Source organism: Lolium perenne, chromosome 3 (genome assembly GCF_019359855.2).
Source record: "Lolium perenne isolate Kyuss_39 chromosome 3, Kyuss_2.0, whole genome shotgun sequence".
Taxonomy (NCBI): domain Eukaryota; kingdom Viridiplantae; phylum Streptophyta; class Magnoliopsida; order Poales; family Poaceae; genus Lolium; species Lolium perenne.
This window is the reverse complement of record NC_067246.2, coordinates 125,400,058-125,411,807: the sequence shown is the minus strand read 5'-3', so window position 1 is coordinate 125,411,807 and position 11,750 is coordinate 125,400,058. Positions and strand designations below refer to the sequence as shown.

Here is an 11,750-nt window from a genome sequence, read left to right as displayed (position 1 = left end):
TTTGGCGAGCTGGTGGTAAATCTTAGGGAGTCTGTTTTAAAATTTGAAACTGTATAGGACGGGAATGTAAAAATCAATTTCCGAAGCGTTTTTTCTCCCCCAAGTTAATTAAAACGGGACGGACGGAGTATATGCGTTTGAGATTCATTTACTTTAGAGTCGGAATTATTTGACTATATGCCCAGGTGACAGGGTGAGAATTTAAACCACAAGTTCTGTCTCGTTTTAGCGCAGGCTGCTACCTTGTTGATGTCGGTCCTTAGGGTGGTACAAATGCAATCACTTGTAAGGAGCCTAAATGTATTCAGTCCTTAGGGTTTTGAATGTATTCACTTATAAGGAACTCTAATGTATTCATGTGATACATAGATCGATGAAGAGCTCAATATGTCTAAGCACTAATTTAAATTTATCACTAAGAAAAGCATATTGTTGTCAAAGATCACATATATATTTGTGCTCATTACTCCTTGCACTAAAAATTAAAACTTAATTCACTTGGCAATAATTTGTATGTACACAATATGGATCTCCTCTTTGGGCGTATCCTGGATCAGCCGTAGCAGGCACTCTTACTCAAGTTGTGCGGCAGACACTGCAATATTAAACATCAGGCCACATTGTGTATTGAACAGCAATGCAAAACTATAGCGATCATGGATCGCCAAAACTACAAAAAAAAACATCACTGTTTATCCTTTCTAAGGAATCCAAATCAATAGTGGAACAAATATTAATAATGAAAGAGTTTGTTATATAGTACATAATTAGTTCCTACTTCATGACTGATGTCTCATATACTTGTGCATCCATCAAGTATAAAAAAAATAATACTTACGAAAGAGAAACTATAAGCACGTAATAAAAAGCAAAAACAATTACTAACCATGACTGGTGTGCGATCAAGCATTCTAAGGTTTACATAATATCAAGAAGATGACACAACTTAAACGACACATATTTGCTTGACAGTCACGTGCTAAAAAAAATGACACAACTTAAGCGCCACATATTTGCTTGACAGTCACATGCTTAGAATGCTTGATCGCACACCAGTCATGACACAACAAATGTATATGGCAAAACCGAAACGACACATATTTGCTTGACAGTCACATGCTAAGAAAAATGTAAGTATTTATCATTCATCACAAAATTCAAAGAATCTCCAGGCGACTGACCTGATGAGAACCTAGTTCGCAATCGAGGTAAAAACTTGATATAAATGTGTGCAAAAGATTAAAAAAAGGATTAAACTTCGCATGATCAAGCATGTCAGAAACACAATAGCTTCTGTTGCAAATCTGAATATACCAATAGAGCATCAGTAGAGTAATCAATTAGAAAACTAAACAGAGCATCATCATGTACTCTTCTAATCATCTGGCATAAATGACATCCACTAAGGTACTATTCAAACGAAACAACCAGCATATCAAATATTTTAATCGATTAATCAAGCATGCATCTAACATCCAAATGCCAACATCTCACATGGACCAGCTAGTAGCTAACCTCCAAATGCATGCAGCTAACATCCGAATCCAACAAATACTACTACTATTATAGAGGCACAACAACACCACGAGCATACAGTAGAGAGAAAGGAGGCACATTCTAAATAGGAGCAGGTGGGCGGAGAGGTGAGAGTCGATGAGGAAGAGAGGAGTCATACCTTGCCACCCTCCTGGGAGAGGGTTGTGCCATGCTGGAGAGGAGGAGGCTGGCCGACGAGACAAGAAGCTGGCGGAGGAGGATGTTGGTGCAGATCCGGCAGAGGATCAAGCTGGCTGCCGCTTGAAAGGTGAGAGCTCCTCTCTCAACCAATTTCTGTGGACTGGTTTGCTCATCTCTCGCTTTCCTCTCTTTTCCCTTACTTTGGGTGCCCAATTTTCCTCCCTTACCGCCCCAATTTCTCTTTGTCGCTTGAGCTGGCACATGCTCTTTTGTTTCCCACTCAACCTGCACCTGATCAATAACAACAGTTTCAGTGAGCTTTAACTAAATATACTTATCAACATAAATAAAAAATCAGCAGTCTACCATAAGGGAATGTATTTGTTGAACACATCATATTAGCATGACATGATATGACCAGGATGCATAGAAAATGTATCTGATGTTAAGACGGATATAGAGCCTCAATATAATTTTACTTACAAAATTTATATTTACGAAGCCTCAATATAGCTATTTGAAACCGATCTACCCAGGAAGCTAATTTCCAACTGAAAAAGAAGCAAGTAAAGGATTAGTTAGAAATAAAATAATGATGTATAATTTGAAACACCATTCTGTAGTTACTACTTTTCATTTCAAAGTATGGTTCAGAATTATATGGATTTAATAAGTTCCCAATCTAAAACCCAAAAAATCAACAAACAAAGCTAATAAGTTTTTAGTCAGATGGTATCATCCGCAGACGCAAAAGGCTGCAGCGCAAAGACCATATCTGCTTACCGTGATCCCAGCAACGTGCAGGTTCATCCCATTTTAGATAATATTGTATATATATGCCTATATACTGAATCCTAGAGGAAGACAGAAAAGTAGGAAGCAACATTCAGATCCAACAAGCCAACAAAAAACACACCATAATGTGGACACATACCAAAGGTGGCAAGCAAGTATCCAAACCAAAGCAGGGAACAGAGGATACATGTGGAACTTTGGCAATGTATATCCTTAGTTACCTGCAAGATAGGTCAGTTAGATTGCATACACCACCACGGAAATAGTGGCACGAAGGAAAGTCTACAAAACTGCTTTTGCCAGAAGTAGATGAATACTCACATATGCAATAAAATAGTCATGTTTGCTATTGGTACAGTTAAATGGAGACTCAGCTGAGAGGGAAGGTGAGAAAGAATTACACTTTCTCATCTCGGCACTAACTATGCAAAGCAACATGAGTGAAACCAAGGAGCATGCTAGGCCGATGATCTACTTCTAAATCGCAAATGGCAGATGATCTACTTCTAAACTGAAAATGGCAGATTGGTGGTAAACAAGAAAATAAAAAATGTCAAAATGCAGTGATCGTGGGTTGAACACGTGACCTTCAGATCTTCAGTCTAACGCTATCCCAACTGACCTATCCCCGCTAATGAAATGCCTAAAAGCAACCAACTCAGCAGAAGAACAATATCTGGGAACACTCCCTGCACCTGAAGAAGGTGGCAAGGAATCTGCAACTAAGTGATCACAATAAATAGCACAGTTAAATTGCAGCCTATCTTTTCTATGGGAAGAAGCAAAAGCAGTGGATATGAGACAGTGATACCTCAGCACGAGATATGAAACTCTAGCTGCAGGGACAGTGAGGGCCTGCAAGTCAACAGTTGTCCATCGTTCTGAAAGCACCAACCAACGTAATTACCTCTGTCCATCTGCTGTAACACTACTCTATGAAGTTGTACTTAAAGGCCATGAGAATCAGTTTCAATGTTCACACACAATATGCCACTAAATCCATCCGTGTGAAAACAACCAACATTGACCACGGCAAGGGCAAAAGGCAGCTTGCTGGTCAGCGCTGCCATCAATGATAGTGGCCTTCTTAATGAGCAGATGATATTGCCACGGGGATACATTATGTACCATTAATGATTATGCACATTAGGACATTAGGTGTGTAGTGCATCTACTACAGCCTAAAAACCAAGATCAAGCAGAAACCAAGCCACACATGACTAAACACTGAACTGAAGAGAAGACGACGGAATGAATAACGACCACTAAACCACACAGCCAGCTCGAGGAAGAAGACTGTAGGACGAAATACTCCGTGAGAGATGTCGTCTTGACATGTAAAGAAAAGGATAAAATTTCTAATCAACCTTGTCAATAAGTTTTACCAAAAACAAAGCTGAAAATGTTGAGTCCTGCTTCTGCATTTAAAAATGGAAAAACCATGGACCATGTATGCAACATGGTGTTGTTAATCGCTCACTACCTTGAGACTGCAGCAGCACAGATTGTCCGCTCTACTATATGAACACAACCAGATAAATTGCAAAGAACTTGCAGCTGCACAGTTTCCAAAAATGCGCTTGTTTTATTCTACTGAATAAAGCTCAATTATAGTTCGTTCCGAATCCGCGATAAATAAAAAGTGCCCAAATCTGAATAAAGCTCAATTACAGTTCACACTCTCGGTTTTAAATGTACATTCAGTCATAAATCCTTCCAGAACTATTCTCCTATTAACATTATTGCTAACCATTTTAATGAGAATTGGCTTCAAATTAAGAGCATTGGCAGTTGATAAGGCAGAAGTAAATGCAGACAGATTGTTGTTTTGGATCAAACTCATTACATATTTTTCGGTTTCAATTCGGACTGATTCACCAATAAATAACAATGTGGCGAGAGGGAAAATAAGATGCCAAAAGCAAACATAAAATAGAATATAGGAGCAGATTTGACTAAACTTTCCTACTAACGTCCCATATCATAACCCTTTTGTTTGTGGAAGCTACAATATAGCCTCCAAATTTGGATTCCACTCAACCTGGAAGACCTCCCCCCCCCCCCCCCCTACAGGCGCAAACTGTGCAACACAAAACATCAGTTACTTAATAGCATATCAGTTAAGCTGAAGAAGATCGGGTAGATTGACTGACCAATGGGAACCATAAAACTGAGCATGACAAACAGAAATACTGATTAAAGAAGACATGCACCAATAAAGAAAATCACACTCATGGTTATCGAAAGCATGCAAGCTTCTTGATAGTGTGCACAAGTCAAATAGCTTAATAATTGCATCGCCAGATGCTGTAGAAAAGATCTACTTGAACGGATTGAAGGACAATGAGCTGAACTGACAAAGCAATCATGTACATTACGAAAAGATACCATGAACAAAACACCACAGGAACTAATTGTTTTATATTGTCAATCTCAATTCCGCAATAAAAAGAAACTCACACTCTTTTTTCGATTAAGATACACACCCATGTATGCTACATGTAAAATGCAGCTTATGCAATTTCCCATTTAGGGTTTCTGACAAAGTAAGAATATGCCAGATAATTAATGGAACCTGCTGTATATCCTTTTATATTCATTCCGTACCTCATTCGCCACTCATCACAAAAGCACCAGCACTAACATCGTGTGTTAATTAATGGTAACAAAATCCTTCCTACGTCAAAGCAATCCAGAGATCCAATGAAGCCTTAAAATGACAAAATGCAATCACAAGTCTAAAAACAACTGAGTGAGACATGCACTGTGGAACAGACTTGTTGCATGCATATTGCACAACACTACCTTCCCAAACTCCAAATCAAATCTTCTTGATTTTCTGCTCCACGCCTGAGCTGCCCACATGATCCAAATAAGCTTGCCTCAAGAACCGGTGCCTTGCAAACCGACAAACCCTTATAGGCCTTCACCTTTAGACCAATCTGCTCAGCACTGAAGCAAAAGTTTATCCTGACAAGCCCTTATAGGCCTTCACCTCTAGACCAATCTACTCAGCATAGAAGCAAAAGTTAAAACTCAAAAGCATCAGTTGGTGATTGGAAATTTTACCTCTACACTATCCAAATCAAATCAGCAAGATTACATCACAGATAAAATCACAAATAAAATATCTGATTAGAATACACTCAGATTAGAACCACTTTATCTCCATCTCATAAAAACACCACTACCCAGCCACCATATGCTCCTATTCTCTCCATCTCCATGCTACTCCACCAGTAGGTTCATACCCAGCGCTGGTGGAGCGTAACCAGGCAACCCTTGGAAGCAACAAATGTCTCACCCAAAAAGGTCCCCAAACAAAAAAAAAGGGAGGAAATTCACATGGGGCTTTTGACCATGTTTCTAGCCATGGAAACAATCATCAGAGACACATTTATTCATCTCATGCTCCCTTCTCCTCCCTTATCTAAATGAACAAGTAAATTAACCATTTTATATCGACCTGTCTCGCCCGGTCGTCGCCTGCCGCAAGGAAGCTCGATAAAATAAAAATCCTCAAAATAGAACAATACCAGCAAATGGAATTGAAACAAAACCAAAGCAATCAAAAAAAATTAAGCGTTCAAGTACCTTTTCTAGAAAACCATATTGCCCTATATAAAGCACAAACCCCATATCAACCAACTTTCTCATCTTTACCATAACCATTAAATCAATGGACTATCATATACTGGATGTAGGTCTGCAAATACCAAAGAAAACGGCAGCAGAATAGTTTAAGTGAACATGTCCCAGGCTCCCATGATTATCACAAAGACTGCAACTTTTCATCCCTCTTTTACTCGACTGATTTTTATCCCTAGTAGAATTCTGCACATACCTGAAATAAAGCATTATCAGAACCTTATGCAGCGGCACCAAGATGGTAGCTTCTAATTACCCTCCTATATTTACACATCCTTAGCCAGTATATATGTAGTGCATGTATGGACCGAGCTGATCTGTACCGACTCACTACACCAACAAGGTGGTACATGTTTGCAAATCAACTTTATAGAAAAATGTAATTACTCTGTCTGGAAACTTTATGAACAAATATCTATTATTACCATGTATTGATCTGACTGGTGTAGCAGGTGTGTGGTACATGATGCATGGAAAGAACCATATGCACACTTTAGAGCTAAGTCTAGTCACTGTTACAGTACAAAAGTTCAATTAGATATTCCTTAATACCACAACATGGTCTTCATTGGTAGTTAAAGAGGAATTTATTATGAAATGAAACTATATCATATATCCTTTATTAGAAGTTCCAGATATATGTATCAAATGATGCATGAATAGATGATTGCACAGATATACTAACCCTACATATAATTTTGGCATGTTCTATGATAAACGATATACAAAGTTTGGTTCGAATTAAAAGATTGGAAGATAAAACTACAATTCCCATTGTCAAAACATAGCTCCCTGCTCGACATCGCTCTCGAATAGGGTGATTGCAGTTAGTCATCACATTAATTAATCCCAAGAGCACACAAAAGGAACAGAAAAAAGTTGACGTACCATGTGGATATCTAGGATATCAATGATGTAGCAGGACTCAAACGGCACCTCCAATTGGTTCACTAATACATGCTTCCATTGTTGAAACAAATAGAGGGGATTAAATCAAGCGTGTGGTGTTGAACATATGCTCAGAAACGGAGAAGATAAAAAGAGCACATTGACTCACCTTGCGGCCTTCCTTCCCAGCTGTACCGCATGATGAACACTTGATCTACACATCACATGGTGTGACAAAAGCGACTGAACAATCTGGTAGAGGAGATGACGTCACCTATACATTTATAAAAGAAATTTCAATTTGAGTCAGACATTTCAACAAACATGTGGTGGGCAAAAACTACAAGCAGTGATAGCCACCTCATCTTAGCCAGGATCACATCCTGAGATACAAGAGAAAGAACACAATCACAAATTAACATCTCAAATTAAGATGAATCCTTCTAAAAATCAAGAAATAAAGAGGAGAAGGGGTGGTGTTGATTGCCTACTTGCCGCTGTGATAGCACCACGCCCTGATACGAGTCAGAATAAGAATCTCAGGTTGGGGAGACCAATCAGAAGGGATGAGGGGGGAGATGTGATGCATCTTCGTGTGGCACAGCGCCGGGCCAGCGCCGCCCCTCCTTGATCCTCTCGCTACTCTTCCAACAAAAATTGTCTAGCAACAGACAGAGACATGAGTAGAAGGGAAGAAAGATGGGAGTAAATCAGCTCACCGTACTTGCTATCAGCTGGACAGCTGCGCGCGCTCGTATGCGGAGTGCCACTCCCCAGCCCCACGTGTGCACCTGACCACCACTCCATCGCCCGCATCGCTCGATTCGCCCTGCATCCACCCTTTCTCGCGCCGTCTTCTTCTGTTACATGGCCTCCTCCGTTGTTGGTTCGCGCTGCTTGCGGCGCCGCAGACAAGCAGGCGTCCCCAGAAGTCGACGAGCAGCGCACGGAGGCGGCAGTGCTCCTACCTTCCCGTCCGCCCCAGAGAAGGAAATCTCGAGCCCAGCCGGCTGTCGACGACCTTCTCCAGCCGATGCGCCGCTGCTACCCCTCTGCGCCGCCACCTTCTCCATGCGCTCTCCCCAAGCGCCTCCCACTGCGACCGTCCCCGTCCGGCCCATCCGAGCAGGAGCGTGCTCACTGCCATCGCTCCGCCGGAAGACGACGTCGAGGGCGGGAGAAGAGGAGAGGACGGGGACGAGGATAGGAGTAGGCGTCGCCGCTGCCCACCTCCGTGTGCGCTCCTGCCGCACCTCCTCCTTTCCACGAACGCCGCAGTCCCCGTCGGGCTCCATCCAGGGGATTGGCGGTGCGCCGCGTCGGTGAGGGGCGGCGCGAGAGGAGACAAGTGCGGGGCTGTAGGATGGGGGATTGGCTGCTTTTCTCGATCTAGGGTTTCACCGTATGTGGACGCGAAGAAAGGCGACGCGAAACGAGCAGCGTCGCAGTCTCCAACCATCGGTCCCCGCGCGTAGCTGGTCCCACGCATCAGCGACTCAGAGGGAAGCTGAATAAGTGAGAAAAATATTCACCGATCGGATGGCTGTGGTGAAAAGTGGGATTGGAGATGGTGAAATGGACGACCCAGATCAATGTGCCCCTTTTGGATGGCTGGTTGGCCGGGTAGTCTAGGAACATTTATAGAAGTAATTTGGAAGGCCCATTTTCAATTTTACAACACCAGTACACCACGAACATAATACTCCCTCCATTCCTTTCTATAGTGCCTATAGATTTTTGGCATTTGTTTCAGAATATAAGGTTGTAGCTTAGCTTTTTTTCAATTACCCTCTCCCCGTTCAACTCCCAAATCGTTCAGCTCCCAAATTTGTTATGATAAGTTAGAAAGAAATGGATTTCCCAAATTTTACGTTGATCTCAAATCGTTTAGCTAGGGGACATGTGTAAAAAATACTCTTGCGCTAAGGACTTCATTTAAAATTTTCGCACAGGGTCCCGGATTTTGCCGGCCCGGCCCTGTCTGTATATTATAGTTTCCCCATATGTTACGGGATTTCCTGCATATTTGCACCTGTACATGTACTATATATTGTGGCCTTTTGACCCCTGGCACATCAAACATATTACCCTACCACCCAAAACCCATGAGAAATGTTCATATCAAAGCCACGAGTGCAAGCTGTAGGGCCACAGGTGCGTCCATAGTTGGCACATAAACCCAGATCAGTGAAATCTACTTTTATTAAACAAGGTTACATCGGGTAATTATCATTATATTCAGTAACAGAAATCAGGGCGAACAAAGGAGACCAAACTAGTACTCCGTATAAACAACGGATTTGCTAATGATCAGGCAACTGAGAAGATTAGCTTATGTCTCAGTCGATGTGCATAGCCGTCCATTCTCGCGTCAAGATTCGTCCCTATAAACAATCACGGTCTTCTTGATAAGTCTAGAGCGCAGCTGCGAGCCTCACGAGAAGCTCCTTGGTAATAGTGGGGCAACTCGACGTCAGATGATCGTAACCATCGCTCGCCACAACTGCTCTCAAGTTGGCACTCGAGCTGCAGAGGAACGCGAAGATGGCCTCCTTGAGCCGTGGGCACTGGTGCTGCTCGGCCAGTGCCAGTGTCGTCGCCGCCGTGGCCGTGTCGAGGTGCCTGCATAGCTTATCCTCGCAGACAAGCTTCAGCCTATCCATGTCATACCTGTCCGCGGCGACGAGCAGGTGCTGGGCCATGGTCGTCGCTTCCTCCTCCGTCGTCGTGGGCAGCTCGTCGGTGTAGATGAAGTGGAGCAGTGCCCGGAACACGGCCGCGTCAATGTCGTCGACGCGGATGCCTCCCTCCTTGTGCTCTCTCATCGGGCCTAGGAGCTCCGCCTTGAAGACAGACGACCGAGCGGCGAGCACGCACCGGTGCGCCGCGAACGTCTCGCGGCCGACCTTGAATGACACGTCGCTGCACTCCTGGGAGGAAAGGAGCTGGCACAGATGGCGTGGCAGGACAGGCGGTGGCACCGTTTCGAGCGGCTCAGCGCGCACCTCCTTCACGAAGACGGTGAGCTCGCACCGAACGGTGAAGCAGTCGTCCTTGAGATACCTCGAACTCTCAAGCTCGGCCCTCGTGACGAATCTTTTGGCGGTGACGCCGTTACAATTCTTGGTGAAGGTGAGCTTGGGGTCGTAGAATGTACACAGCCGAATCTGCTCTCCGGCGTGACCGGGCAAGGTGATGCTGAGCTCGACTTTTCCGTGGACGTCGGCGTCTGTCGCGCCGATGCTGGTGGATTCGAGGCGCATGGATATGAAGCTCGTGCTTTCTAACGATTCGCCATTTGGGTAATATTTGAGACGCCAGGTGTGGCCTCCTACCTTGAACTCTCCAGAGCAGAAGTGCTCACCGTTATTGAGTATCATCTTCGTCCGCGTGTAGCCTTCGATCTTGAGAACATGGTGCCCGGTTGTCTCCGAGACGACGATGGTCGAGGCGGAGGCCGACGGCGCCGCGTCGGCGCAAGCTTTGTTGACGGGGGTCACCGTCGAGTGGAGAGAACATTGTGGCTGTTGCCGGTGGGGGCGATGCAAATTCAGAAGCTTCAAGCGCAACCCCATGAACCATCGTCTATGCCGGCCATCATGCCGCTGTATCTGAGCCGTGGCCGCCGAGTCGACGTTCTGCCCCGTTATTTTGTCGAGGCTCCTGCTCAGCTTGTCCTCGCAGAGTAACTTTAGCCTCGCCACTTGGTACCGACCTGCAGCGGCAAGTAACTGCCGTGCGACGGCAGGCGCAGTCATCTCCGGCAACGCCTCCGTGTAGATAAACTGGAGCAAGGCCCGGAACGCCACGTCATCCATGTCGTCGATCTCGATGCTTGTACCGGCCGTGGAGCTGGAGAGCTCGGCCTTGAATACCGGAGACCGTGCCACGAGGATGCATCTGTGCGCGGCGAGCGTCTCGTCGCCGACCTTGAACTCGACATCCGCCCCCTCCTTTGTGTGAAGGAGGCGCGCTAGGTGGGCGTGCAGGTCAGGCTCCGGCACGCCAAGGAACTTCTCCTCCATGAGGACGTGGAGTCTCACGTCTCTCATGACCTCGATGTCGCACCGGATAGCGAGGACATCGTTCCTCAGGTGCGCCGATCTCTCCAGGTCGAGCTTACTAACGAAGTAGTTGAAGGTATACCCGTCGTTACGCCCCACCGACGGGAACGTTCGTATCGTGGAGCTAGCAGAGGTGTACGCCGCCACCGGCTCGCCGTTCATGTCAAGAATGCTCAAGCGGAACAACGCCTTCACGGCGGTTTTGGCGGCGTCGGGCTCGACGTTGAGGCCGACGGAGATCCAGTCAGACTGCTCCTTTCTTTTGCCGTTGGGGTAGTACATGATGCGCCAGGTGCGGCCGCCGATCGGGAAGCCGCGGGAGAGGACGTGCTCGCCGGTCGCCACCACCGCCTTGGTGTGGGAATATCCGTGGATCTTCAGGACATGGTGCCCCGTCGCCTTCGACCGGGCGACGATGGTCGAGGTCGACATGGCGGCGACAATGGAGCGATCAGATCGCGTGCAGCAGGGGTTTTTGATGCCCTGATTTTTTGCCAGAGCTTCTAATCTAAATATCTAATGCCCCTAATTAACGGACCTACAATACTTGTTACCAACGGAAAATATGCATAAGCCGATCTGATCTCTAAGGAATACAGTTGTGGTGTAGTACTACTCCGGAACCGGTTTGCGTACGTGGAGCAGTGGATACGTTTCCGCCCTTCCGGTGCCCGAGTT

General features: G+C 45.2%; 1 long non-coding RNA gene and 1 pseudogene across 5 annotated transcripts; both read right to left on the bottom strand.

Moving 5' to 3' along the window:
• Positions 1-309: 309 nt before the first annotated feature.
• LOC127342303 (uncharacterized) lies at positions 310-8,567 on the bottom strand. 5 transcript variants are annotated; one of them, XR_011755385.1, is made up of 11 exons: positions 7,500-8,562; positions 7,369-7,391; positions 7,178-7,282; positions 7,009-7,080; positions 6,189-6,316; positions 5,278-5,414; positions 2,612-2,693; positions 2,461-2,531; positions 2,161-2,228; positions 1,676-1,968; positions 310-595 (listed from the first exon to the last, which is right to left on the bottom strand). It is a non-coding gene; the product is annotated as an uncharacterized lncRNA (long non-coding RNA). The 5 variants fall into 5 exon arrangements; XR_011755384.1 differs by having other exon boundaries at positions 2,612-5,414; positions 7,500-8,567; XR_011755386.1 differs by lacking the exon at positions 2,461-2,531 and having other exon boundaries at positions 7,500-8,561.
• A 751-nt stretch (positions 8,568-9,318) lies between these two features.
• LOC127339600 (uncharacterized) lies at positions 9,319-11,504 on the bottom strand (annotated as a pseudogene).
• Positions 11,505-11,750: the final 246 nt, after the last annotated feature.